The following is a 27,798-nucleotide window of genomic DNA, read 5'->3' as shown; positions in this document are numbered from 1 at the left end:
ATGTCACGGCCTGAAGCCTGTTGAGATGAGCTGAAAGGGAGGTCTTGGCCCTCCATCTGCTTATCTGAGGTGTTCCTAATGTTCCTTTCATTGATGCAGAAACCAGGCAGTCATGGATAGGGGTATCAATCGTTGCTAAGTCAGCTGAAAATGAAACTTGACAAGAAAACAAACAAAGAAACAACAAAACCAGCCACAATGAAAACATTCCAAAACCACAAGAGTCTTCTCTCAATCCAATGACCAAATCCTCCTGCCCAGTGGGGGAGAGGGATGGGGTGTAAACTGGGACACAACTATCTCATATTTATATGATTCTATTCAAAGGACCATTTCTAATGAACACTTCATTTGTATGATTTATGTAAACAGTTTCAAGCACAACACAAAGACAACTACATTCTAACCATAAGCACAGCAAAACTGTTGAGAAATCCTCACAGATACTCAAGTTCCCCTGTCCCAGAGGGGACAGGACAGGTCCCACCTGCAGCAGCACTGGGGCAGTGCTTGTTAGGGCTCCTGGCGTTCACCAGGATGTGCGCTGCATTCTGGAGCTGTGCTCCCCAACACCAGAGCCAGACACCCAGCACCCACAGCTGGGCTGCCCTGCCCACACTGCAGTCCCAACACAGCCCCGTGTGTGTTAGCAACTTCTCCCATCATGGACAACAAACTGATGGCACAGGAGCTCCAAAGGCTACTCCTGCAGGACTGCATATTAAAGCTGTGAATGAATGTCTGCCAGCTGCAGCACCTTTCTGGAGCAGGGCACTGGTGTCACATTCACTTGCCCAAGCACAGTGGCAGTAACTTCCGGTCATCAAAACTTCTAAGCCATTAATTTATCAAGATTAAAGTCTATTCACCAGAACCCAAGAGATTAAGGTTGAATTATGCATAAAAGAAGATTTGAACATTTTAAAACATATTCTGACATGTTATGCTTTTAGCAATAATTACATTATAAGACATGTGTTTGACACTTATTTTCTAGTGTTCAAAAATATTTCAGTTGCTAGCTCTTTGCCATCTGTTTCCCATCATTATTTCATTAAAATAGTTTTCATCTCCCTTATAGTAGAAGAGCAAGACTGCTTTCTATGTGACTGGATTACCATCTCCCTTACTTAACCAGAACCATCCCAGTATTTTTTTTCTTCATTTATTTTTTGAAGAGGCATATGTACCTCCTCCAAACTCTACCCAGCAAGGGTTAACAAAGCAAGCTTGTTAAAATCAGCCAAATACATCCCCTTCTCTCTACCTGTCAACAACACTTGTCCAAAGTCTCTGAGGAAGCTAAATCAAATAACTCATCTGCTGCAATAAGCATGGGGATTTTCCTCCCTGAAAGGTAAAACTCACACTTGAATACACCTTGGATGAAAACCAAGGTCCAATGTACAATTTGTACCTTACACCACACAAAACACCATTCCCAGGCAAAATACTAGAGCTCAACAGCTTACACTGCTGTGAGTACCTGTGCAGGGGCAAAGTTGCCCACATACAAGGAAGAGGTGGTTTCTGAGCAGTTATCAGGAGCAAGTGCAATAATTCTTACCTGGAAAATGCTGTTTGCAGCTGCTCACCGATTTGTCAGCACACACGCTGCTCTCACCTCATGATTTATGATGCTCTCTCCAGCACTGAGACTTCTATTACTGTCCTCGTTTATTGCCTGCAGCTGTCATTCTCACCAACAATTCTACAGTTGTTTGTAGGTGAGGTATCAAAGGTATTTAGTGTGCACCTAGAGACGTAATTTTAATCAAACCTACTCACAGGCAGTATTTAAATGTTAGAACAACTGCACAGAGTGCAGCAATTAATGTGAACTTGACCAACCAAAATTATGACAGCCAGAAACGTTTACTCATAAATGCCTCAAAAGGATGGATGTCCGACAGGCCTGTGAACACCTGCTGATTTGTAAATGAAAATAAAAATAGTACCCATAGATCACAAAGCCTTCCGACAGGTATTTGAATACACAATAAATATTAACACAAGTTCAGCAATTTCACTTTCCGTGGCCAAAATGTTACTATGGCAGTAAATGCAGCTACATCTTTCTCACCACTTATTTTTCTCAGCCAGCTATCTCCCCCTTAAACTAGTCAGGTTTTCCAGCATCTTCTCAAAAGCTGCTGAATCTGCCCAGTTTAGAATAACAACAGTGGAAGGGGAAAAAATTTTACACCCAAAAATTTCACTTTTAGAGATGTCAGCATTTTCTAGACATTAAAATTTTGCAAATCAGGAGTTCTGACCCACTGAAGTCCTTACTTAACCTTTTTGGAAGCCACAAGTTGCTCAATGATGTGAAAAACATGCAAGCAGTGTTACTAAGTGTGAGTACCAATAGCGCTACCTTGTTTTGAGAAAGGGTGGCAAACACCCTCCGTGGGTGAACTGGACCTACCACGACCTAACATGGCATGGAAATGCAGCAGAAAGTGAGAAACAAGTCCTGGACCTAAGCCTAATAGTACTTTCATGTGTACTCTAAAGCTCCAGCTCCTTAAGTGAGCCAATTACAACAGCATCTCTGTCCATTTAATTGAGTTTCTAGTGCTTGTGAGCCAAGATGAAACCTGAAAATATGGACCCTAAACCAAAGGGTACCAAAGACAGACTTTGCAAAAGAATTTGAGCTTATTATTATTTAAAATTATTTTATATGCCTGGATTCTAATGGCTGACTATTTTAAGGCTGGTAATCTTAAATTAGTCTGATCACTAGCCTAAGCACCAAAATCCACTTCCTGTATTAAAAGTTGTTTCATTCAAGACTAACCACACTGCATAGCTTGAAAATGGCACTCAAGGCAAAAACAATTGTGAATTTACAACCAAAAAGTAGCCTGAAGGTCATCACTGTCACAGTCAAACTTGATTTATAGCTAAACAGATAGTGTCAAAATATGAACTACAAATTAAACACAACTCAAGCAGAAAAAAAATGGTTTTACACCATGGTGATAAACTACCAAAGAAGCTCTGGTGTTTCTAAGTTGTTAATACTTGCAATATATGAAGATATTGAGTGATTCTATTTCACCCTCATGCTCCAGTCCCTTCAGCCAAGATGAGGGGGTCATATTGAGAGAGTTGTGCAGAAGATGCACTCATTAATTGTGAGTCCACATTACAGCGTGAGTGGGTGTGCAACAGTCTCCTTTCAGGTTAAGGAATAAAAGGTACTCGTATAAACAATGAGCACATTTCAGAGCTCATGAATCTCTTAGCTATTTAAATCCACAATATACCATTTGTTTCCCACAACATTTATTAGGAAAATAGATCAGAGTTGGTCATATATGCCTCATTAGGAAAAAAATTCCACCATGAAAAAACTGACTTTACCTGTATTTTTAAACTCAAGGCAGCTGAGAGGTCATTTAAGCTATAATTTTCTTAGATTCAAACACAGATACACATTCTATCTTCAGATGGTGTCTCTAGGATCTGATCACTCAAGCATGTGTATGATTCTTCACTGACAAACCACCTGACTCCTCTACTTGTGCAACCTGCATTACTCATAAGAAATCCTTGGCAGAGGCAGACCAACATATGTTAATTACTGGGCTGCATTATAATAGGTCTGACATCTTGTTTCTCATCCAGGGTTTAAAATAAAAGGAAACAACAGTCTCTTTCAATACAAAAGTACATATTTCTGCATCTCAGACTAAAAATATTCTACGTTAAAAACACAAATAGATCAACTGCCAAAGAACCCCTGCCTCTTCAGTGTTCCTTTGGGGGTTTAGCCTTATTAAACAATGCAGGAAAGCAAAGAGGTTGGTGTGAATGTATTCACCTTTCATTTACTAGAAAATATTCCCAAATTCGGTGCAACTGGTAAAATGGGAGCTTGACTCACCAATATTTTGTTTCTTTTATTAACAGCTTCTCAGATAATGTTGGTTGCCAGTTTCTTCAGCAAAATAAGGTATAAATTCATGAACACTGAAGATGAACATAACTAGAGCAAAATACATACCTTAAAAATATTTTTTATTTTTCATACATCAGGAGATATGTACTATTTCTTTATTTTATTATTTAACATGCTGGGATATTGCTAGGACAAGATGTTGGCAGCATTACAAGTATTTTTGATTTACATTTTCCTTTATTGAAAAAAAGATACTGAGGGCCATAGCTCAAATTTCAGAAAAAGGAGTAAGACTACACACTGACACGCTGTTTCTTCTTCCTGGGTGACCAAATTAAATTTTTTAAAACTGAATTTCAAATTATACGTTGCCATAAAATTGCTAGAAACATGTCAAGTGTCCTTTAAATTTTCAAAGCACTAATATTCCAAAACCAGGCACTGGTAACAGATTTTCTTTTACAAAAAGCGTAGCAAAAAGTTTATGCATCGAATGATTTTACAAGCATTTAGGATGCAAAACCTTTAAGAATACACTGAAAACGCTGTCTCAGAAGTCTGGGATTTTTTGCCCGAAATGATTAAACAAGCGTATCACACAGCTATGACCAGGAACCTGCTGGGTATCCCTGCTCCCCTCCCTGCCCAGCCCAGCCCAGCCCGGTCCCTCTCCCAAGGCAGAGCGCCAGCCAAGCGGCTCCAGCCAGGAGCAGACAGATGGTGGCCAATAAGGAAACCATCACAGCGTCTTAGTCACCATGGCACAGCCCGGGCACCACACAATAGCAGCCTGCCTGTCACCGACTTTATCCTCCTTTCAGCTCGTTAATGTGTTTACCTGCATGTGCCTGGTGCTCCCAGCTCTGGGCATGCAGACACCCAGCTGGAGTGACCTGGGTGAACCACCCCAGGCATGGGGCTTACAAGGACCCATCACACCCTATCAGAGAGCTAAAGGCAGATATCCAAAGGTTACAAAACGCTGCCTTAGATACAGCATACTAACCACCACTCTGAGGGAGAAGCTATGCTCTAGAGTAGCTAAGAGGAAACATACCGAAGTCTTAAAAATAGATGTCCCAAGTACCAATTACTTAACAAAAGAAACATCAACAGATGAATCCTAAATTTTCAGCATTTTTTGTATTTATTTGGGGACATAACAACCTTACTTAAGGATAAGAGAAGCAGCACGACCCTGAATTTAAGGCACTTGTTTCCCCCCAGCCAGTTCCTCAGAGCTCCACTCTGAACCTTCCAGCAGCAGCCACCACTGTCACCTCAGCCTTGTCCTTCTCTCCCCTGCAGATCCTACACCTCTCAGATGCTTCTCAACTGGTTCCTTCACAAAAGGGCAATCTGTGATGAATACAGGTAGAATAAAAATGATTGCAAATATTTTCAGAGCCCGTTTTACTCAAAAAAGCTCTGAAGTGCTAACCATGCGCAGCACTGCCCTTTGCAGAAAGAGCCACTGCCTCACCCAGGCCTGAGCAGCACCAAGCACCATCTGCTCTGTGCCCCAGGGGGCCTTGCCACTCTCCCAGCCTGCACAGCTCCAGCCACTGGCACTGGAATCCAGCAGCTCTGCTTTCCCTGCCGCACAGACTTTGAGGACACAGCAATTTCATGTGGATGTTTTAAAATATTTATCTCCTGTCCTGTTGCTGATGCCTTCTGAAGTATAAGCCATCTCCAAATGGCCATCCCTTGGGCATACACAAGGATCACTCAGAATGCAAGGACTGGTCTCCAAAGCAAGCATTTATAATGCTCACACAAGTCCAAGTATGGCATCTTTCATATCTAAACTGTACCTTTGCTAAACACCAGGTCTAAGTATTTGCTATTGACAAACATTGCAAAGGTTCCCCGGGATTCTTTCTGTACCCTGTCTCTTGCTGGTCACCAACAGCTGGCGTTTTACTTGTCCTCTGCTAACAAATAAGGCAAGGCCAAATGAAACTGACTCCTGAGTTACACATAAACAAGCAAGGGCCCGCTGCAGAGGTGGGACTTTGTTTAGCGCAGTTTAAGCCCTCCTGGGGATCCAGCTTCCCGCACAACTCCTGTCTGCCTGCTGCCACAGAGCCTGGAGCAGCAGGACCACAGAGCCCCCCCAGTTTCTCCTTCCTTCCAGTGGCACCTCCGAGCATCTGGGACTGGGGGGTGAAAGCCAGGGCTGAGCAGTGCTGAGCGTGCCCTTCCTCTGCAAGGGCTTCCCACAGCCACACGAATTGCTGTGGCAGAGGCAGGTTCAGAGCCAGCCATGCAGCCCGAGCAAAGCAGAGGGCAAATGACTGAGAAAGGACACAGCTCCCACACGCTCATATTGCCAAAAAGCTGCAGGAAGATGGGAGCCCAAGTGTTTTAACTTGCAAGGCTGATTTAACGAAGTCTGAGAGGGCTCTGCTAGTGACCCAAAATAACTTCTCCTTACATAATACTGTTATGATTTTAATGTGAGAGATGTCAGAGTATTACAGTGCCAAAAGCCAAAGCTACGCATTCATTTGGAAAGCTACTAGGCGCCCATCTCTAATGGTATCTAATTCCAGCTGGACTGCTTTTTAAAACAGTGATGTACATTTCTGGAGAAATTTCACACTTGAGAGAACAAGCAAAGACTCAAGTACAGTTCCTGTAACAAGCATCTAAAAGCAGGACTGATAGCTGCTTTAAGTCTCACCAGGTGAGACATACCAGAGTGGATATCTCAGAATCAAAAAGGGATTCGTGAATGGGATCAATTTGAACACTAGTTTGTAGAGAAACAGCCTTGACAGCACAACACACATTGAAGTCACCTTTTCAGTAACAGAACTACCATCCACATCTGCACATAAATGCCCACTGCAACTCAGCATCCTGGTTTTCTGTGAACCAGAAGGGTAAGTTTTTGTGGTTTTGTAAAGCACCTAAAGGACAGTGAACTGAGCATACAGAGAGTACGATCACAAAAGCATGTACAAGATGACAGTTCACTGGCCTGACATCCCTTAGAACAATAACTCCAGTTAAAAAAAAAGTTTAATTAAATGTAAAGTGAATCAACCTGTGCTAGGTGGAGAAGAGAAGCTTTACTTGAAAAGGCTTGGGGAAAGACTTGGGTTGCTTTAAGGGAGACCTAAGCATAAGCTATATAACAGCTGTAGAGAAGTAATTTCTGTGATCTCACTGCTGGGAAAAGAGTTATAAGCATTAAACAAACAGAATTTACAAGAAGGACACTAAGAGACTGGGTAGACTGCCTGACAACCATATCATTCTTCTTTTCCCCTGCAAACCTGCGGGATAATAACCACTGCTCTCTCTCATCTATGGGTAGATGCATAAACAAACTGCTTTTCCGAGAATTCAGTGTCAACTCAGTCTCTAAAAGTGCTTTCGAAAGCATTTTCTTGCCCCCTTTTTTTTTTCGCAGGAGGTAGGGTTGGCACAGCTTGGCAGGACAGGCGAGCTAATCAAGGCTCTTCCATTCACCTAAAAACATAAAATAGTTTTAAAACTGAAGTGTAACAGTAAACTATTATTGTCAAAATAGTTTAGCTGCAGGAACTTGAATTTTGCAATGTATTTTAAGAAAATGCATTCTCTAAGAAAATTTTCATGTTTATAAGGCTTCTTTTTGTCATTTACAACAGCCAAGATCTTAGAGATGTGCAACACTAAGGAAAACTAAGGCTTAGTGTGAAAATAAGGAACACCTTATGTATCATTGCTTTCACATATCTCTGGAGGCATCCCACCTTCAGGCTGCACAAACAGAAGTGCTGTTCCAACTGGGCACAGACACAGCAGGACAGCAGTTGATGAGTTTCTCTCATTTCCTCAAGGAAGTGGCTGTAGTTGGAGTGGGGGAGGTCTTGCAACTCAGTGCTCAAGCCTCTCTTCCCTGTCATTCAACTCTCTTGTGGTGGATTTTTTCCCCTCACACATCACACTCTCACAGCTCCAAAATAACCAAGAGCAGATGGTAACCTTTGAGCTGGAGAATGCCCATCTAGCAGGCTGTTGGACAACAGTCATGTCCCAGAGAAGAGCACAGGGGAAGGGTCTGAGTTTCACACAAAATCAAAGTCATAAAAACACCTTACAAGCTTACTATGATTTCTGCCTTTGGTGAGGCAGGCTCCCTCTTTGTCAGTATGAGACCAGACAATTTCCAGGGAAGCCCCATCTCAAACCTTTTGAAGCACCACCTGCCCCACAGTGTCAGCCTCAGCACTGTCCTGCACTTTTCCCTCACCCCACAGTGCCCTTATTTACACAATAAACCAGTATTAAATCAGTTCATCTGTTTCCAGAATGAGTGTTCAAAAATACAAGAAGAGAAACCTGCACAGCAGAATTCACTGATGGAGATACAGAGGTGTGTATTTCAGAGCAGACCAAAAGACTCCACTGTTCTCAGAGGGAATCAGGAATGTAGCCAAGAAACAAACAGATACACATCAAGGGAACTGTTTTTGCTACTAAATGGCCAATTGAAGCACCTACTATTCTGTCATATATCTATGTCACTGCAGTCCCAATAAATAATGCTTTCTGATTAGTTATGAGACTATCTAGAAATCTCTAAGACAGATACTGTTCACTGTGCCAGCCAGTCAGTCATCGGAGCCCTCAAGTCTCAAAGGAATGAAAAACTACTACATGAATCCAAAAGACAACACAAACTTGTTGTAAACGTATTGCTTTCTCTCTTACTCCTCAAACATGTTTTTACCTAATCAGCAAAGATGACAAATGGTATTTCACAACACAAAGAGCTGCCATACAAATGAGGCAGTTTCCCCACATTTGTGCATTTGATCAAGCAGTCAGTATTCTCTAGTTAATGCTATCTGGACCAAGCTGATTACTGAACTAAATCACCAGAAGAACTGACCAGTTACCAGGCAAAGAGTTGAGAACACGAGAATAAATAAGATTTGAAGAAAACCCAAATAAAGACAACCATCTCCATACTAGTTTTGCGTGACATTATCAGATGCTTCACTTCTGTGGCTTTCATTCTCGTGCTATCGCTGACAACACATATGTATTATCTACATGTTAGAGTTGTTCCCCTTTCTAGTCAGGCCCACAGCAGTGCTGCTTTTCCCTGGAAATAAAAAGGGCTTACAGCAACCACAGTCCCTCTGTGCCCACAGCCAAGACTGACTACCAAAAACTGGCATACAGCCCTACAGGAAGAGGATAACACAACTGGCTTTGGATCAGGCAGCTGGACCATCGCCTGGGTAGGTTTCACAAGTCTGAAGGAGGATGTCTTAGCACGAGGACATGAGTTATAAATCAGGTAAACCACTGACATAAGCCAGGACAAACAAGCAAACATAAAATTAATAAGAAACCTCTCATATAGACTAACAATGAGCAGTAGAGGCAATACAAACTCGCACTTCTATGAAATTTGCACAGGTTTGTAGCACTGTGCATATAAATGGGGTTTTGAGCAATTTCTTTCCCTCCCTCCTGCTGCCTGGTATGGAGCCAGGAGCTTTCCAGCTTCACTTTGGGAATCAAGTCAAAGCTGGTCTACAGAGTCAAAACAAACCCTGGATTACTAACCAGGGCTATGCTTCCCACATTTATGTTAATGGAATGTTACTGTGATAGTTTGTACGTCACTACACCAATATTAGTACACTAAACAAAATACAAACCAGCACGATCTATAGAATTCTCCATGCAAAGAACAGAAATCCCTTCCCAAGCTCAGATACTTCACTAAATACTAAGACTTATTTTAAAATGCATCAACCACTATCAACATCTTATTGCAGGGTTCCACACTGTTGTCTCTCTATCACAAAAGTTCCATACCTTCTTGGTGTTTCTCGTGGGCAGCTCCTCAGAGCACTGACTCTTTCCTCTTCACAAAGCAGCCACTGACTCCAGCTCCCCTCTCACCCAGCCACCCCACTCTTTTATAGCATCTTCTTCTCACTGGTTACAGCTGTGGCCTGTTAAGGTCAGGCCTGCTCCTGATCTTTGCTAATTGGCCCAGCTGCAACTCCTTAGGGGTAAGATTACTTTCTACACTACCTTTATTTTCTTATATTCTATCCCCCTACAAAGCACCACAAACTGGAAATGATTTCTTGGATGTTACACCATTCACTACAGGAGTAAAAATTACTTCCCCGTCCTCTGCTACAGAACTAAAATGTATAAGCAACTGAAGGAAACTACACGTGCTCCAGAACGAGTGATCACCTATGTGAGCTTTCAGAAGGGCAAGTTCTTTTAAAGAATGAGTCATTCCCTGTGGAGTAACTTAATTTCTATTGACACTTACAGTAGAAATTAGGCTGAAAGTGATTTTGTCTGTCTAAGAACAACTTTGCTTTTTTTACTGGATACCTAATACTCATAGAAATCTGCCCTGCTCCATAAAGGGAAGGGCAGAGGACTGTACTGAAGCCAGGAAACTTCATCTTTGCAGGCAATGTAGACTTCAGTGTATCTTAAATTATTAGAACCAAAAATAACATGTAACAAGTGTAAGGCCATCTCCTACTCTCATAATACACTACTGCCTCCAACAGTCTAGCTGTGGAGATCCATTACAACTCATTGCCTGGACATTTCCCTAGCAGCCTATATTCTCTTTAAAATATTCTAACATTAGCCAAGCTGAATATTAATGATCACGTGAAACCTAATGGAAGTGAAAAACTGAAAACTGCTACATAAGAATTTTCTGCTTTATAGTAAGAAGGGGGGAGGAGGAAATCAATACAGCAAAACAACCTTTTAAGCCAAAGACACCATTTTAAAGCTGAAATTATTTCTAATACCACTGACAGCCTCAACTTGTCATCAGCAGGAAGGCTTACATACACTTGGAGTGAAGATGTGAACTGAGTGTAAGGAAAACATACAATATCTGAGCAGGAGGTCTATCTGTGGTGGATGTTTTGCTTACTGTGTTTTCCCATAAAACACACCTAAATGGATCAAGAGGGCTTGTGCTGCTTGTCCTACAACAGACACTTGACAGGAACAAACACAAACCAACATAAACTCTTCAGCAATATTCTCGCCGCTTTGCTGTAATACAGGATAGAATTTCACAAAAATTGGTCTAACTAGGAGTGAACAAATTAGCCAATTGCATAGTGGTCAAATTTGCTACCACAGGCATTAACTGCAGTCCTACTTATTTATGAGAAACAGGCTTCCCAGGTAAAGCCATAACAAGCCAAGCTGACGCCTCCTGCAGCATTTGATCACCCACGTTGTTAGAGCAGCACAGCAGGCACCACGAGTTCCTGGCCAGCTACTACCTCCATTTCCCATCGTCACATTATCTTCTGTGGGACTGCAAAAAGGCTGGATCCCTGTTGTTCTGAAACCTATCAACAACACTGGGGAAGTCAAAAGGAATTCCAACTCTTTCTCCTTTCCCAGATCCATTTTTCTTCCTTTTCAGGAGAGAAACCCCGAGCTGCTAGCAGAAACATTAAGTTGCTAAAAACCTGCCAACATTGTCTCCAACTATAGTATCAGTGATGTAACTGCCATCCATGAGGGTTTGGGGTGCTGGTTTGGTTCTGCTTTTGCCTTTTTTCCCTCCCCAACAGAAAACCTTTGGAGCCCATAAAAGTGGAAGAGATCTGGGGCAAAGGGCAAGCAACTCCCAAGAAAAGTTATGAATGAAACTATGCTACGGAGAGCCTTGCCTTTCCACTCCTTGTACAGGAGAAATCATTCAGATGTTGCAAAAACTGATCCATTATCTTTTGTGGGTTTCTTAAAATAATCTAAAAACAGAAGTGTACGCCATACTAAGATTGCAGATTTATTTCATCCCAGAGAGTACAAAACATTCTCTGTACATATACACAGCAACTGACTTCTTTCCTGAACTAAAGTTTTCATTGATCCTTTGCCACAGACTCAATTATTGTTTCTAATCATGATCAACGTTTATTTAAGGTATTGTGAACTGTAAACAATGCAAACAATAAAAGCATCTGTCCATGTTGACGTGAATGTAATTGGCAGGTTAGATACCTATATCAACTGGTCCCAAAGGTGTTCTTCTTAAATTCAGAAAGCCCAAAGTAAATTTAAGTTACAATTTACAGAATAATCTTGAAATCAGCCACTTTTCAAGGTGATGTTATCTTGTGTAGATAAAACTCACAATCTGTCAATTCAGTCCCAGGAAATTCTTCATTGTTTTAAAATATAATCCTAAAGACTTTTTTTTTTAAAGCTTCTTTCTTTTTTTTATACAGTGGATTATGCAAAATTCCTGGTCCTCCTTGCAACCACGGGGAAAAATAATCTTCCTCTTGTAATGTAGCAATTATAGATACATATGTAAGAAGAGCAAAAATCAAGGCACTTTGAAACAACACTTAAAAAGATAAAAAAATACTTGAGTATGGGATATTTAGGGGATTTCAAGTCAGCTTTTCCATAGCCTCACTGTAAAAATAAGCGACCTTTTCCTTCTCCTCTTCCCCACCCCAAACTCTGAGGAAACCGGCCACCAAATGCACTCAGCTAGCCTCAAAGTCACACGTGCTCCACTGCAGATCTTGCTTTCAATGTCTCTTTTGTTTGATGGCTGGTGTTTCAACATCCTCAGCTTGGAACAGAGAAAGGTCAGAGCGAGTCTTCTGGCATTCACAAACCTGCACCAGGCCCCGCCAATAGAAGATTGATGCCATAGTACATTTTCCCCAGTCAAGAGAAGGAAGTGGAGCTCTGAATCCACGACCAACCATGTTCGTCAGAGGGATTTGTTTCCCAAAGGTGTTTAGCTTTGCTACATTCCTTTGTGAAACTTTTCTGCTGGTGCTAGTAATATTTTTGAGTTACCCACTGTACCATGTTACAGCCCCAGTATCGTAACCTGAACACGTTCCCACCAGTAAATCGTTTTAGCTATACATTCCAGCATACAGCCTTTTTTTTAAATTCCCCTCCAGATTTTGCTTCACCCCTACATTGCCCTCCCACCTGCTGCCCTCACCCTTCCTCCCTTGTGTGGGGAGGAGAGGCTGCACCACTAAACTTCCAGTGTGCAAGGCCAAGGTCCGTTTCACAGCCAGAGAGAAGCTGTTGCTAAAGATTCCTTAAAAGCTTTGGCACTTCACGGCAGTTGGAACTACTCAACCAGAGCTGGGAGCCAAAGCTTTGCCACAGCATTAATGGGCTTTTGCCCTTTTAAATTTTATAAGCCTGTCGCCTTTCTGATGTGCGCAGTTTTATTCAGAGCCCTAAATGGCCATTTCATATTTAAAAGAAAGCTTGCATAGGTAGCACCCTAAAACTACCCCAGGTCATTCATCACCCCAGCACTCCTACAGTCTCTTAGGAAACCTTTGATAGAGCATTTGTTCAGGCTGCCAAGTTAAATCCTCTTCTCTCGTGTCAATGCATTGAAAAAAGCAGTCAGAACACCAGCTTCACTCAGGCCTGCTGAAGTAAATGGAGAAAACCAATTCCTCTGGCACTACAGAGCCATTAAGCCGTTTGCAGATTATTAACTGAAGCACAAAAATACACACGGCGCACAATCGGAGGACAGAGCAGAGCTATGCCTTGAGTTTGCTTGGCTCTCGATAAACTGACGATACAGCCGCAATTTGCACCGAGTAGTGCAGCTGCCGGGCTGACGAGGGGGACCCCGGCAACCCCAGACAAAAGCGGCGATGCGGGGTCCCGCTGCCACGGCCGGGCAGGTTCCGCCTTCAGCAGGGACGGCGGCGGGGGCTGCGCTCCAAGGGGCACCCCCGAGGCGCCGCCCCGCGTCTCTCATCGCAGCCTCCGAGGCGGCACCGAAATTAAACTTTGCACGTGCAAAACAAAGTTTACAGTCTAAAACCCCGATTATAGTAACAACTTCCTCCCCCTGTCTCAGGCTGCCGTGCTCCTTCCCCGCTACCGCGCCAGCCCAGAATGCTATCCCGAGCCCCGCGGGGGGGTGGGGGGGGACAAGAGCGTGGCTGGATGGCTCCTATTTTTATGTTTACATTCCTGAAGTGTCTTTTAACTGGCTGCCATTCTCCCTCTCCCCGCGAGCAGCTCCGCCGGCCGCCCCTGGAAGCGCTTCCCCCGCTCCCCTCGCACAAAGGCGGGCGAGCTCCGGCCGGGTCGGGCACCCCCGGCCCGGTGCCCCCGCGCCCCCTCCCCTCCGCCCGGCGGCTTCCTGGACAGATGCACAGGGGGAGGGAGGGGAAGAGAGAGGGAGGGAGGGGGGCTGCTCCTTCCTCCTGCCTGGCGAGAGAGGCCCAGGTCCCAACTGGCTCTCAAAACCCAGACGCAAGGAATTTACACCCAGGCAAGCTTCCCGGAGCCCCGAGAACGGGCGCAAGCTCCCCCCCGCGTCTCCCGAGCCCCGCACGGGCGGCCGGGCACGCACGCACGGCCGGCCGGGCACGCACGCCCCGAGCCGCAGCCCCGGCCCCGCTGCGGGGCTCCTGCCCGCCCCGACGGCGCTCGCCCCGGCCGGGGGCAGCCGCCGCCCCGGTCCCCGCAGCCCCCTTTGTGCTTGCGGCGGCTCCGGCGCCCGCCCGCCTCCCGCCGCGGCTGCTCCAAGTTCGCCCCGGGCCGGGTCCCCCCGCGACCCCGCGGCCGGCCCGGGAAGGGCATTGCCCGGGAGAGCCGCTTCCCCGCCGCCGGGCCCGGCTCCGCCGCTGCTCGCTCGCCCCGCGCCCTCGGCGGGGACAGTCTGCCCCTTTAAGAAGTCTCCACACATTTTCTCCCCTTGCAGAATAAATATGTTGTTGTTTTCTTTTTTTTTTCCTCCCTGTACACCTTTTTCCCCAGTGTGGCCGCTCCATTGTTTCTGCTCCGCCGAGACGCAACCCCTGCCCGGCCGCGAACGGGGAGGTGCGAGCAGGGAGCGCAAATAGACGCGAAACTTACCTACGGATTGCAAAGCAGCCTTGCAGCAGCAAAATAATAAGGAAGAAGGCAGGCAAAATCCTCTTTCCCAACTGATTTGCAGCTCTACTCGGGTGTTTTTAAATATATAATTTTGTTTATTCCCCTCCTTTCTTCCTTCTCCCCCTGCTTTCTTTTTTCTTCCTTCCCCCCCCTTTTTTTTCCCCTTGCCCACAGACAGTGAAAAGGAGCTCAATGTTAGTGGGTGAGTAAGTGAATCAACTAGCAGAGAGCACAGCAAGTTGAAGTGTCAAATTACATTGGCTATTCTATTACCAAAGGGCCATGCTTTGTGGCTGCTGGCAAAATCTGTCCCAGATTCCTATCTGAAAGGGAGCTGCCTCCTACAGGGATGTTCTTCCCTTCGCCCTCTCCCTTCCCCTCTCCCCCCGCAACACACACACACACACACCCCAAATCACACCAAGTTAAAAATCTTAGATACGAGTTAAAATACAAATATTGTCTTACAGTGTCTTTTAAGGCGGGGACTCTCGTTTTAGTCGTCCTGAATACCAAGCACTCGGAAACCCTTCCACTCTGGAAACTGAAAGCTGGAGAATATGTATACTCCCTTCGGTGTTTTTGTATTATTAAATAGGGGAAAACCACCCTGGACCCAACACACTCTCAAGCATGAGGTGTCTCCGTCTCTGTCGTCTTCACGAGAGAATTTTTACGGGCATGGAAGGAACTACCGGGCGGGCAGGGGGATTACACGGGAACGCCGAGACATCCTGCTGCTCCGTTATTGCACTTTAGCCCCCCACCCCCTTCCATTTATCGCCACCACCCCCACCCTCGGGGCCGCTGTTATTTTCAGAGCCCGGAGCTCCCGCCACCCAGGTAGGAGCGGGGTTCTCCCGGGGGTCCCCGCTCAGCCGGGGAAGCCGGGCGGGCGGCGGTGCCCGGCGGGGCGGGCCCGGGAGGCGGCCCCGCCGTGGGGGGGGCGGTCAGGGGCCGGGGCCCCCCCGCCGCCCGGAGCGCGGCCCCCGGCGCTAACAATAGGGCGTGTTTTGTGCTGTTTTTCTTCCCCTGCGCTCCTTAGGAAATCCAGCCCGATTTCCAGGGAGAAAATAAGAAGAAACCGTCCTTGTCTGACGAGCCCCAATCTGCTAAAAAACATCTCCCTCGACTTCTCTTCCCCTTGATAAAACACTTCCAGGACAATCAATATTTTATGATGAGTTGTTAATAAGCCTAATATATTCATCCCTGCTCCAACGGGGCTTGTTAGATTATGCAATTAAGATAAGCAATTTAAACAGCACTGTGTAGCTTCTCGCTGGTCACATTCGTCTTGTTGTTGGAGGAGGAGAACGATCGGGACTGTAAAGGGATGTCGGATCGCTCGGGGAAGGGGGAAGATTGTCTAATTTTTTCATATTTTTTTCAGCTGCGTGCAGGCGGAACGGAGCGCTCCTGCCGCTGTCCGCGCCGCTCCCCCCGCGGGGCTGCCCCGGTCCCCGCCGATATGCGCGGGGCTACGCCAACCCCGCGGGCAGTGCCCCTGGCGCGGCCCCCGCCCGGCTCATTTACGCCTTCGTGGCTTGCCCAGAAAAAAGACCCCTCTTCCTGCCCTTCTCCCTGTGCCTCCGGCCGCCCCCCGAGCGCCTCGGGGCGCGGGGGTCCCTGCGGACGCTGCGCCCGCCCCCAACGCGGAGCCAGAGCGGCGGCCGCCCCGCCCGGCAGCGCCGCGGGGGGAACCCCGGGCGGGCAGAGCCCCGGCGGGGACGGGCAGCCGGTGGCGGGCGGCTCGTCCCGCCGCTCCGGCGCGCTCCGGCTCCGCGTTTTGCGAGCGGCCGCGGTGTCAGCCGGGGAGCGCCGAATAACAAAGGCAAGTTTGAGAGCAGCCGCCGCCGCCGCCGCCGCACAGGCTGCGGTGACGTCAGGGAACAATACCGCTGCCAGCCCGCCCGCCCGCCGCCCCTTAAAGGCGCACGGGGCTCTGCCGGGGGCCCCGCCGCCGGCCCGGGGGATGGGGTACCTGTGCTGGGCCCCCCGCCCTGCAGCCCCCGGCCGCCGCCGGGTCCCTCCGGCATTGCCTGCCCGGACTGGGAGCGGAGCAGATTGTCCGTCTCACGGCTCCTTCCCTCCCTCCCTCGCCGTGCCCCGCGCGGCCTCCACCGCCCTAATCGCTGTCTTCAGCTGCCCGGAAGAACCGGCGGCCGCCGGGGCGGGAGCACTCGGGCCCCGCCGGGCCGGGCCGAGCTCCCCGCGGCGCTGCGGGGCTGGGCGGGCCGCGCTCCGGGCAGTGCGGCCTAAGGCCCACTGCTCTGGCCGCACGTACGAGCCCCGGGACCCGCCAGGGAAGTCCGGCATCTCGGGGGCCAGAACCTGAGCGCTGCCAGCCACTTCGGCGACCCTCGCTGCCCCTGTCACGGTGCGCTGCCCTCCTTCCCGAGCCACACCGGCCCCGTGACTGTAACCTGTTGTCCCCAGGCTTAAGCAGTCAGTGCAGCCCATTTCACTCCTGCACAGCGTTAGATGTCTCATCAAAACAGGCACAGAAAAAGCCCAGCCTTTTAGGTGACCTAAAAGGGCACTGTAGCAATACAGTAATCTCTTGATCATCACGCACATCGGGGCATCATACCTTAAGAATTCATTTGCAATTAATACCTTTTTAAGGCATCAAATTTAATATCTTTTTAAGGTGTCAAAACTTCTGTCTTGGGCATGGGCAAAGTCAAAGTAGTAGGTTTTGGTGCTTTATTGCTTGAAACCATTTTACAGAAATAGAATATTAGAAAATTAAATCTTTGTGCAACAGCACTGTTACAAGGTTACAGGGCCTGTCCATTATATTTAAGCACATGCCACTGATACCATCCAGGCTGAAAACAAATTGGTAAACACACATTTACTTGTTCAAGCTTTTTGTAGTTTTCCTGCAGACTATGTTCCACATGAGCACATCATGCACGATTGACCAGCTACATCACCCTGCTTTCTTTCAGTAACCAAGTGGCCTGATCAATACAGTATGTGGCCAGGAAAATAAAGGTCTTGCAGGAAATCATTGTAGTGATTTAGCAGGTGCCTTTGTGCCCTCTGAACCTGCCTCTGCTAAACTGGGCTTTGCCACACACTGTTCAGAAGCACCAAAGGGGTTGGAAGTGCTACCTGTCCCCAGGGGATGTGCAACCCTAGCAGCCTTTGCCACTTGCAGTCATTGGAGCTCCGCCACCCCTGCAGTGACAGCTCATGTTAAGTGGTGTCACAGCCAGATCCCAACTGCTACACCTGCCCGCACAGGGCTCTTCACTTCTACCATGGCAGGAGACATTTCCTGTTTCCTCCATAGGATGTGATGGTCACCCATGAAGTTTTGCCCCAAAAGTGGTTGCAGCAGTCAGTTTATCTACTGTATTTTTATCAGTTTGTTTGTAAATTAAATTAATTCCATGAGGATTAGGACAACCTTAGTTTTCTCTGACCTGTGCTGATAGCATTCATGAATTGAGAAAAGTGCCACTAATGCATGTTGATGTGCTTTTTTTCAGCCAGGGACCAGGCTAATCCACTACAAAGAACTTTTATAGCTGCTCCAATTCACTGCCAATTGCCTGCTGTGGCATAAAGGGTGGACTGGTCAGTTAGGAAAAAAAAGAGTTAGGAGGTTACATGTGTGGCAGGGTCGCTTAGGGTATTCAGTATTGCCCCAAGAACACCCCTCTAAACAAAGTCCTCAGTTAGGCCAATCAGGCTAATTATCCAGCTCAGTTGCAATGTCAGAGCAAAGCAAAAACAGTATTCACAAAATGACAAAGGATTGGGCCCTTTTTGTTTATTCTAAGAGACCAGGCTGCTCTTCGTGTTCTCGACAACTCTGAGACCAAGAGATCTTGGAACAGCTTTTGAAACAGAGGCTGCACAAGCCTCAGTGCCCGATCTGGGATCCCGGCTAAACAGCATTCTGCTGCTGCAGTAGCAAAGCCATCAGCAAGCATGCAGACAGACAGTTATCCACATTATTCCGTGCTCTGTGGTGGGCCTGTCCACAAGGGATTAGACCAAATCTGCTAACCTCATTTCTGTTATATAACCTAAGACAGATCTGAACTCTTTTCTCCAGAGGATTGTATGGTAAACCAGAATATCACCTCCCCCTAGCCCTCTTCATCTGCAGTTCAAATTAGGTTTTGCTGCTGTCATAATTCATCCTGTACCATAATGAAAATGGAATTGATTGAGATGGCATGTAGACATTGTGTCTAGACATACCCAGGTTACTTGTATATACAAATTTTATCAGGTAACTGCTATCAATGCAGCTCTTTTTGGAGTATAGGGTTTAGCACAGACCACAGAGGCCAAAAGTGAAGAGTGCATGCTTAGATCCCAAGTCCACACTGAGCTATTGAGTGCTACAGCCACTGATAACTGGGCTCCCTAGGTTAACAGCTCACTCAAGCCAGCCCCACAAGGACTGCAGGTGTACAATATACACCAAAAACTGCCTGGGATCGGTGCTGATCTCAAAACAGGCTGACATCAGCATTGCCTTTGTGGTGGCTGTTTGCTACACTCACATCCCTGGCACCTCACCAGCTCATGCTCCCCAGGTACACACATTTAGAAGTCTTCTGAACCCATGGAACTATTGATCCATCAGCACAAGTCTCTGATCTGCTCCTCTGTCATAACCCATGGGTTTAGCTTAAGCAAATTCTTACTCTGATCAATAGTTGGGTTGAAGTTTAGCAAGTCTTTTTCTGATACAGCAACAGCAAAGGATGCCAGGAATACATACTACTGGATGCAGTAAAATTACACCTACGTGAAAGTGAGATTAACTTTCAGTGAGGCTGCAGTTAGGCTATACACATTACTCCATACACATGAGAAACTGATATTATGCCCATTTTTGTCTTTTTATTAATAGTACGGGAAGGAAAACAGGGTTTATTTGGATTCATAAATTAGAGATGAAATTACTATGCAAAGACATTAAGGAAATTTGCAGTTATGCAACTGGAGTCCTAGAGGAAAAAGTAAACAACTTTACTGAGAAAAACAAGTTGGAAACAATTACAAGACATGAAGAGGAAAGTAGCTGGTGGTTTGGACTTTTTTTTTTTCACTTTTCCTTTTGAGGCCTGAAAATATCTGCATATTGTCTTAAATTTCATGCCTAGGTCATTCTCAACTTATGCTTCCTAAGTCACAGAGTCATTTCTGACTCATTTGAGGGACTGGATTCCTCCAAAATAGCTTTCCCATGGCGGGCCAGACAAGGAGCATCAATGAGACATTTTTTGGTCACTAAGGATACACATCTTGTCTTTTATGAGATTTTACATTGACACATCCTTTTTACAATCATTCTTTCTAAACCAGACTGCTACTCACACCAGTCTTCTGCAAACTGTTCTCTGGACTCCAAGCCCAAAACTCACTAGGAGCTTTATGGGGTGCCACAGTAAGGCAACACAGACACTCAGCAAGCCTCCAGTCTTACAAACACAAGCCCCAAGTAACTCTGACTGCTGAGCAACTGCACCCACGCCTCAGGTATTCATGGGTATTCTCTGAGGAGGATCAGAGCTACAGTTTATAGCATTGTCTTCAGCTCTCAGCTGCACATCATGCTGGATTATACAGGGGATTTGATCAGTTTGACAAAGAGAATAAAGCCATTAAAAACTACACGGGAAGATAACACTGAACACCAAGATGTATGCCTTCAAGAGGCAAAATTACAGCTTAAATACAAAAACAAGGGAAGGAAAGGATAGGAAGAGAAGGTATGCCATGTATAACATACTGAAAAGGAGCTTAACATATGTGAGCTGAGGAAATGAAGCATCGTAAACCTGCTGTTTATATAGTGCCAAAAGGATGCTTTTATGGGGATATAAACATTAGGTACCCCTGAGCATGCAAGGTAACCTTCTTAAGAAGAGAAAGACTCTGCCCTGTTAGAGTCAAGCCGAAGCCCAAATTCAAGAACCAAGCACGTCTCCACTTAGAGAAATCTCAAACCAAAATTTGTCCTGGGCTGAAGTCACTTGACTCATCCAAACCTTGTCCTCAAAGCACATAACTTCTAGCCATCCCAGCTGAGATTGGTGAGCAGGGACTGTAATCACTTCTGTTGTTATTAAATGCTTTTCAAACTACACTATTACAGTTTCAGGAGGAAAAGTGAAAAAGGAAACAAAACCTTATCCAAGCTGAAACTTAGGGGACTGTATTCAGAATATAATTAGCAAACTGGAGGATGGCCAGCATGAAATGTGGAACATCATAACAAAAAAAAAACAAACCCAAAGATTTTAAATGACCACAAGCATCAGGACCTTATTTTTAATCTGCTCCTTCTAAAGCAATCAGATAACCTGACATAACCCCAGATATACTGTAGCTACCTTGAGAGCACTTCACTTGCTGTGTCAACTGAGATGTCCATGGTATGGATTTCCATTTCATAAACGACAGAGGAAACACTACTCCATCTTTCTATCATCTGACTACCTACTGCCAGATTTTGTCAGGAAGCAGGTCTTCTTTCAGCCTCACTAAATTTTAATGGAGAACGTTAATGAGATCTAAAGAAAAACAAATTAAACCATGTGTAAAACAGGAATGTTGCAGTCAAAGTTGGACTTCTGTTTTTCCCCTTGCTTTCAGTTTTTGTGTCTTGCAGTCAGGGGAGACAAAGACAACAAAAACCACCAAGCAGAGAACTTGGGTTCAGCTCTTCTGAGCATCTGTGAGAGATTTTAGTCTAAACTGGCTAGGCTGACAATGTGAAAGGAGGGCAAACAAGTGTAAAATAAGATGTTACTCTCAAGACAGTGAGAACTGCTTCCTATCAGCCAGAGCTTGCCAGGGCACTATAACGCTTTGTAACACAGCCAGTCATGCTAAATAAAATGTAGCCTTAAACACACTTAGGACTGGATTCTCAATGGGTCCTCCAACTTAGCAAGCAACATAATCTATTTTTTCCCTAACCAACTGTATTTAGTACCACAAGGGATAGTTAATAGAATTTCCAAAGAAGAAAAAATAAATTCATAAAATATGAATAAATAACCATAGGTTATTTACATACAAAAATGTTCTGGAGCATGGGATTTTATTCACTAACTGCCATATTGGTCATAAAACATGCTTGAGAGCCCAAAGTGTTACTTTATTGCATTTAGCAGCAACAATTAGCCTCTCCATTATTCACTCCCCTAACAAAGAGTATGGTTTTCTACTGTCTAAGAAGAGATGAAAAACCAAACCAAAACAAACTCCACTCTCTTCTGTCAGCTGTACTCTGCAGAGGCATATGTATATGCAAGTGACACAAAAGGCCACAAAGGCTTCATCTGTGGTCAATGAAGTGAAGGAAACAAAACAAAAAAATTGCAGATTAGTTTTTTTCCTATTCTGGAGGACTACTGAGGGCAGAAGGAGCAGTGCAGAATTTCATAATAAGGCTCTCTCGCTGAAGTACCACAGGCAACAAATTCCTTACAGCTGAATAGGAGAATAAGTGCAAAACTGAACACAACAGGAAGAGGTGTGGTCCCTAATGCATCATTTGCTGTATTTTATTGTATGTGAGCCAAGAAAAGTAGAAGGCCACTGAAATTCCTAGAGAACACAAGAGCCCAGAGAATTAGCAGGCTTTCTAATGCTTGGGATATTTGTGTTAAATACTTTCTATAATAAAGTAAGCATGTGTTTTGCAAGAAAAAGCATTCATGAGCTGAAATTCCCCTCATCATAATTCAAAGATTAATAAAGATAAATAATATAATTAAGTAATTTGGAAACACTTTTTTCCCCCAGTAGTAGACATTCAGCTTGACATAACAGCCAAGGGGCATGTCATGAGGACTCCAGTCATGCTGACACTTGTAACTGGAGGAAGAGTGCAAATGCAAGAGAAATTTGGAAATTCTATTCAGGTGAACTACAGATGTGATAGAGGATATAGCTACAACTCACCTATAGGTAATCAAGAATTGTGAGTACTTGACTAACTGCAGAAGCTGTAGCATCCTGAAAACATTGCTGGAAGTATGTCTTGTATTTTCATCTCACTAGAACTCTAATTTGGACAGCTTATTGACCTACTTTCTGTATGCCACTGCTTTCAGCATATTAACCCCTCCTCCTCAAACACTTGGGGCTATTTCAAATAAGTGCAAGAAAAGGAAAGACTGTAGTGCAGATGTTGCTTGTGCATACAATCAATGCATCCCTCCCCCACTAAAGTTTAATAAGGATTGTTAGTACATCATTGTAGCTGGTAATTGTGTAGGTACACATGGTAATTGCATGTATTTGCACTAATTATGTAAATGCACAATAATTAAAGCTCCAGGGTTTTCATGGTAAATTTTTAAGACACTCATGGATTTGTCATGGCAAAAGTGTCAGTCATGTAACCTAGTGGGAAAAGGGAGGAGGAAGAAGTTCAGGAGAATATAGCTCTTAAATAAAATGCAGATATTTATATATAAATAAGTAGATAGAGGACACTATATTATCAAACACAGCTGTCATGCTCAGGCACACTTTTTTTTCAGAGTCTTTTATCAGACTTGAAAAATAAAACCTAGGAAAAACCCCAAAACACATGGAGGTTAAAACTAAAGATCAAGTACACCCCCACTTTATCCACCTAACATCTCATCCTTTTCATTTAACCAGTGAAAGGCAGAAGTGAATTTGTGCTCTTATTGCTGTTATTGTGATCACTTCCTAATATTACCAGGTTTTTCCCTCTCCCACAGGCCTTCTCACACTCCACTGAACATGTCAGTGGAAATATCTTGGTACTGCTTGATTTTGGATCGATCTCCCAGCACGGTGTGCATTGTTAGAGCTACAATCATACAGTGGAAATTCAAGTGTATGAATTTTGGTTTGGGGTTTTCCCCCTTTTATGCCTTCCCTTAAGACTCCAGGCATTCTCCTTGCCCTCAAATCTTCAGATACACGCTTGCAGGTTTCCTCTGGGGAGCACCCAGGCCCTCCTGCAAGCGCTTTCCTGGTGCAACAGGCAGGAGCTGCCTGTCTGTCCCCACCAGCCCATGCTGCAGCCCCGGCTGAGCCTTTGCTGCCATGCCCCGAGGAGCTGTAGGCTCTGGGAGAGCTAACTACACTTTAATGACTTCAGGCACATGAAGGAAATGCAGCTGTGGAAACACACAGGGTACATCTCCTCTGAAACCAGCAAAGCGGGACACGCACGTTCCAGCTGTTTAGCTGGTTTCAGTCACCTCTGCAGCCAACCTGAGCAGCTCCCTAGATTAATCCCATTATCCTTATGCCAGGATCACAAGGGGCTGTTCAAGAAGCACAGCAAGGTAACATAAGGTACTATGAAGTCAGAGCACCACTAAGCACTTCACACTAAAAAGCCTTCCCTTTCAAATCACAGCGGCTGAGATCTTAATCACTTAAGTCAAGTACTGGGTTTTTGGCCATTGAAAATTGTCTGCATTCATGAGACTTCGAGCAATTATAAAGCATCAACCTGATTGCACTTAATGCAGAAATAACCTGTATACCAGCACCCCCCATTTGATTGTGGGTGTGCATGTTGGTTCCACAGCACAGCAGCAGTTTCACAGTTGCCCACCTTCACTCATGGACACCTCAACAGAGTCAGCACAAGGGTTTTAAGCCACTAAAACTTAAGAGCTTAAGCCAAGGCACAAAAAAGACCTTCCTCAGGATTTACAACAAAACTATGAAAAGATTTATCAGGCTCAAATCCACACATCACTACTAATTTAACTCTGACCCCATTTGGATGGGTCAGAAAGCTCTCTGCCCATCTCTCCTCCCATTGCTGTGCCCAGCACAATGCAAGCTGCACTCCTCACCTGGAGGACTGAGGACAGGCCCCTGGGGTAACAGAAGATCCCAAACCACAGCCTACAGCCTTGAGACACTTGTAAAGCTGCACTCCAGACCTTCCTCCAAGATTCCCTGGGGTGTACCCAGCTGCTGATTTCAGGAGGGCTTTTAGTACAGCTGTTTCAAATTGGCTCCTCAGCCACAGCTGGGGCAATAATGAGCTCTCTCTTTAATACTTCCTGGGCTGGAGGAGTTGTCAGGAATGCTGTTACTTTTTTAAAAGCTTATTTTTGAACATCCAATCTGCCAATTGTTTTCTGCTTTAAAAAAAAGCCAAAAAAACACTAAACAAAAAACACAAAAAGCAACCTAATTCAAACAGCCCCTTCCCCCTGCAAATGCCGTGGTCCTGTTTCTGAGAAATGGACTAATAAACCTAATTCAAACAACCCCTTCTCCCTGCAAATGCTCCAGTCCTGTTTCTGAGAAGTGGACTAATAAATGTTTCTGCACTTACTTAACAGAAGAAAAAAAAAAATTACCGGAACTACATTTCGTACTGATACTCTTTCACTGATACTCTTTCACTTTTAAAGCTAAACTTAAAGAAAAAAATGTAGCTATGAGATAACAGTGGGTCAAATCTAACAAAAATATATGAAACACAGCTTTTAATTGGGGTTGGGTTGGGGTTCAATCCAACAAGAAAACCTGTTGGGTACTGAGTAATTTCAGCTTTGTTTCTAAAAACAGTTGTATCTTTGAGGATTTTTTCCTCCATGTTAGTAAAAATTCCTATACTTGTGCTTGATGGGGATTAAAGATAGTAAGGTGTCATTTTAAAATTTTCAATTTGCAGTAATGTTTTATAATTAAGTGAGAATCTTTCAGGAGCTGAGGATTTCCCACAAATGCAGTCTTTCTGAAAAAAAGAGAAACATTGCTAAAACAGTGATCTGCTGTATTAATTTGCTTTAATTTTTCAGTAAATTTATCTGTTCTTCAGATAATCGATGATGGATGTCTAAAGCCATGGAATATGGGGTTTGAGGGCATGAGTGGAAAGCAGACGAGGTGGGTTACAGCTGGAACCCATTTTCTGTGTGTCTGTAGGGAATTTATTTAGCTTGTCTTTGTTGTAGAGCAGCATTGCCAGGTTAGGTTAGAGCTTTAACTTGTGTGAATGCAGGACCAAAGGTCTTTCGGATGTTTATGTCTGGTGGTAACTTGTATGATAAACACTTGCTTCCAGCAAAGGACTTCCCCAGCTGAGTAAGCCTGCCATCCAGTAAGGTCCCCTGGACCCAGTGCTGCCCAAATATATTTGCATAGACAGGAAAAACCTCATGCTTCTGTGTGGGGAAGATTTACATTTCACAAGGAGAAAAATTAATTTGCCTGGGCTCGAGGGATTTTTTTAAGACCTAGTGAATTTAAGGCATTTATGATATCTGCTAATATTATCCATATATGTCCTTTGGATATCTCATACTCCAGCTGTGAGCTGCAGCACTGGTGATGCCAGGCCTGGTGCACACACAGAGCTCTTCTCTTGGTATTGTCTAAATGTCAGTGTTGCTTTTCCAATACGTTTCAAAGATCTTTTTACCAGCAAGGTCAGTACCAGCATCTCCGTTTCACAGGTGGGAAAACTGTATCATCAAAAGGTGAAATGATTCAAAAAGTGAAATGAGTACAATCACTTAGAAAACCAATAGAAGGAGGCAATGTTTTAGTGCTAGTCCTACTCACTCTTTACTGCTCCAGTGCAAGCCCATTTTCTTTGTGAAGCACCTCTCTGGTCAGTGCCTAATTTATGGAAACAGTTTTGGTTAATCAGATTAGCAAAAGCAGTTTGATGGTGCAACTGAAATTCACATTTCTTAGCAAGAAAACTTGCACTCCACTTGTCTCAAAATCATGTTCACAGTGTCTCAAATTGATAGTTTGGACATGAAAATATCTGCAGTTAGCAAACAGTTTATTTGGAAATTAAACATCTGTGTGATTCTTTTGGCCTGCCTGAAAAATATGAATAAACATTGTTAAATACAAGTAGATCTAGTAAATACAAATACATGCATATCAATGAGCCTCACAGGTGGTGGTTGTGAAATGAACTGGTTGCTCTGAGATCCTCACCTGAGAAATGCTGACACAGCAGCTTATTAGCAGAGACTCTTGGAATATACAAACCATGTCTGTTTCAAATTGTCCCCTTACGGGATATTTGCAACCCGAGCACCCAGCAACAGAAGATACTCTCGTGAGTCCAGGCATCAGGATTTAGTCAAAAATCAGTGGCTGATGCTTGACCAGATCCTGCACCTGAACCTGTTTCTGAAAGGGAAACTGCATTGTCAAGTGCCTTGTTCCAACAAGTCGGCAACAGTGTCTGCATATTTTAAATGGCTGTGTTGAGTCATCGTCATTTCAGTGCAACTTAAACCACCTAAGTATGTCATCCTTGCTAAACTCCTGCAGACAGCTGTGGAGCTTTCCCCTTGCAGGGCAGGCACAGCCCCACAAATTCATCCCTGGTGTGAGCCAAAGCTGGGCAGTTATTTTCTAGTTGTTGTATCACAATATATGGGGGGAAAGGGAAGTGTACTAGCAGTAGTTTGTTTGCTGTGCTTGTTCTTTTAAAGAAGAATAATAGCACTATTGTTCAAAGCAAAATTACACTTGTTCCATTTTCCCTTCCCCTTGAAAATTTGAAAACAGAAAAGTAATCATTTAAGTAATCATTTTTTTAGCTGGGGGGTTTTATTTCATTTAATCTCTATACATAGACATTTTTCCAGTACACACACTGAAACAGCAGCCATTTGATTTCCTGTTAGTGATTCTACATTTTCTGTGAGTGTTTTGTTTGAAACAGTGGCTCATGCAGCAAGTTTGACCTAAATTAATGGCTTCCTGACTTTTGATGAAATTCTTTTTGTGAATGTGACTTTTCTGTATTTTTTATTTTCTTTTGGCAACTGGCATGCAGCAGTTGTACCCTATCAAAATAGTCCCAAGCTGTAGAGTCCCAAGCTTTAAGACCACTTCTTACTACACCTTTAAACAGCTGAAATAGTCCCAAAAGTTGGAAGAACCTATAGCATACTTTGTATGGCTGTCACTAGGGTTTTGTTTAAATACTGAATCAAATT

The 27,798-nt window shown here is 44.6% G+C and overlaps 1 protein-coding gene across 8 annotated transcripts in view; it reads right to left on the bottom strand.

Annotated features, from left to right (window-relative positions):
• ZMIZ1 (zinc finger MIZ-type containing 1) overlaps positions 1-24,684 on the bottom strand; it is a 346,373-nt gene extending 321,689 nt beyond the window's left edge. For 2 of the 8 annotated variants that reach the window (XM_064716340.1, XM_064716348.1), the window contains exon 1: positions 9,743-9,896. The gene's annotated coding sequence lies outside the window, so the exon portion shown is untranslated. Of the gene's footprint in view, positions 1-9,742; positions 9,898-14,806; positions 14,900-15,295; positions 15,395-24,666 lie in introns of those variants that run through there. The other 6 variants (XM_064716346.1, XM_064716344.1, XM_064716343.1 and 3 more) reach the window with 6 other exon arrangements.
• Between the last annotated feature and the right edge of the window lie 3,114 nt (positions 24,685-27,798).

This window comes from Zonotrichia leucophrys, chromosome 6, assembly GCF_028769735.1.
Source record: "Zonotrichia leucophrys gambelii isolate GWCS_2022_RI chromosome 6, RI_Zleu_2.0, whole genome shotgun sequence".
In the NCBI taxonomy this organism is placed as follows: Eukaryota; Metazoa; Chordata; class Aves; order Passeriformes; family Passerellidae; genus Zonotrichia; species Zonotrichia leucophrys.
This window is presented reverse-complemented; position numbering and strand designations above follow the sequence as displayed.